We start from the raw sequence: 2,279 nt of genomic DNA, 5'->3' as shown, positions 1-2,279 counted from the left end.
CATTGGAGGTATTCAAGTAGACGGTAGCTGATCACTTAGTTGGAAATCAGTGTAGAATCACTGGTAGTCTCAGCAGACTTTTAAAATTCCTTTCAATTCTTGGAGTCTTTAATGTTATAGAAACTGCAATATATTTAAGGGGTGGTTGTTAGCACACATTTCTTTTTTTTTTTTTTCAGTTGGTAACATCCCTTTTTTATTCCTTGGTAAGGGTTTAAAAAATTCGAGAACAGACACATTTTTTTTTTTTTTTAGTCTTACACAGGAAATTTCCTTCCAAAAGTCTCCTGAGAGGTGTATACCATACACAGGAATCCATCTTCATCCTTCTCACTTTAGTACACTTCACAAATCAGCGTGGACACACTCACCATGCTATGCCCATTCACTAACAGGAAGACTTGGTTAGCGTTGAGCTGTAAGCACCTTCTAATTATCTTGATGAGCTCACTCATGTTGACATGATCAGACACCAAGAACTTTGTTTTATCCAGGACCGGAAGCTGCTTCTCACCTTTGTATTGTTCTATTATTACTGGGATTTTGGTAGGATGCTGCTCTCAGGTTAAGTAGGCCATCTTCTACTCTTTGTTCGAAGGTTTGGTGCTGTTTGAAGGTTTTCTACGGCATGGCGGGGCAGGCTGGGCGGGGGCGGCGAGGTGGAGGGTCCCGGAGGCTCCAGGCGGTGGCTGCAACAGCCAGCACACATTTCTTAAAAGGTAATTTTATTGAATACTTTCATTATGCAACCAGATTCAAACAGAAACAAGCAACAGCACACCTACAAGTTAGAGCAGGCAAGTAGTCGTTGGTAAGGAGAGAACAAGATTTATGTACAATTCCATCCACTGTGTTAAACACTTGCCAAACAATAATTATTTACTTTTGGACAAAGATCCCTGGTGTGTATTTTCGACATTCTTTAAGGGAGCTGGCTTAAATGTTTTCATCTCCATCTCCAGCATGTCTTAAGTCTTGGCAAAGGAAGAAGCCAGGGGAACCTTTACTCTATAGAAGGTGAATGTTCTTGGCTGTGATGGGGGTAACTCTGCAGTTACATGGGGCTCATTCTTTCCATCTCATACATTGAAAAGACCTCCCAGGAAGAGCTGCCAAGACATCCGTGGGCCACGTGGCCTCCTCAAGCTACACTAGGATGCTTTGTGGACAGCGTGCTGGACCTTCATGCAGCACTTGCAAAAGATAAGGCATATTCTATCCTCCCCACCCTCATCCCTCCAAAAACTTCCTTTGCCAGTTTTCTTTACTGATCTGTACTTAATAATGAATAATGGCCGTCTGAGTAAAAGTGTCTTGAAAGTCCCTTTTTGTATTTTATAACCTTGATACTCAAAGTGTGGTCTGTGGACCAGCATCAACATCACCAGGAATTTGTTAGAAATGCAGGTTCTTGGGCCTCACGACAGACCTACTCAACCAGAATCCACATTTTAATAAAATTCCCAAGTGATTTATATACACATTAAAATTTGAGAAGCACTCTTTTAGACTACGTGCTCATGATCTTACACATTTTATAAGTGTGCTATATGGTTCAGTACTTTCTCACAGTGTTCCAATTTCACTTTGTACCTCTTAGTTTGAGGACAGTAAGATTTCTGGAACTATTGCCTAAACGCAAATCTTCAACTAATCCTTTACTCTCAATCCTCATAACCCAATTGCCCACCAATTATATAACTTTAAATCCTTCCTTCTTATTGCCCCTCCACCTGCTACAACAGACCTGGATAAGTCTCCATCATCTCCATCTGGACTGTAATTATATCCTCTTGCTAGATTTTTTCTGCTTTCATTCACTCTCCAAACTGTGGGCAAAGGTAATTTTTTATTGAAATGTATCCTTGCTCCAGGGCAATGTCCTAACTTATTAGTCTGCATTCAAACTCTTCTCTAATTGGTCTCCAGTAACCTTTTAACTTCTGCTATTGACACATTTCTATCAAACATGTTAATTCTAACTATAAGCTACTACTGGCCATTTCCATTTTCCTGAAAGCCCATCCTCACATTTCTTCCTAGACTCATCATGAAAATAAAGCCCTCTACAGTTTTCTGAGGAAGAATGAATAGCTTCTTCCTTTGGTAACATAACACAGTTTACACACCTGTGTCATGTTCCACTTTTATTCATTTTCTTATCTTCATACACTGTTAGATAATGATGCTTGTATGGCAGGGATAAGGGAGGCATTTAGTGTATGGCTTAAAAAAAACTAAGTTCTAGAGTGAAAAACTATGTCAAATTCATTCCCTCC

At 39.9% G+C, this 2,279-nt stretch overlaps 1 pseudogene; it reads right to left on the bottom strand.

The window, feature by feature from the left end:
* Positions 1–257: 257 nt before the first annotated feature.
* LOC132525339 (microtubule-associated proteins 1A/1B light chain 3B-like) lies at positions 258–630 on the bottom strand (annotated as a pseudogene).
* Positions 631–2,279: the final 1,649 nt, after the last annotated feature.

This window comes from Lagenorhynchus albirostris, chromosome 9, assembly GCF_949774975.1.
Source record: "Lagenorhynchus albirostris chromosome 9, mLagAlb1.1, whole genome shotgun sequence".
Taxonomy (NCBI): Eukaryota; Metazoa; Chordata; class Mammalia; order Artiodactyla; family Delphinidae; genus Lagenorhynchus; species Lagenorhynchus albirostris.
Note: the sequence above shows the minus strand (reverse complement) of the source record. Positions and strands in the feature narration are given on the sequence as shown.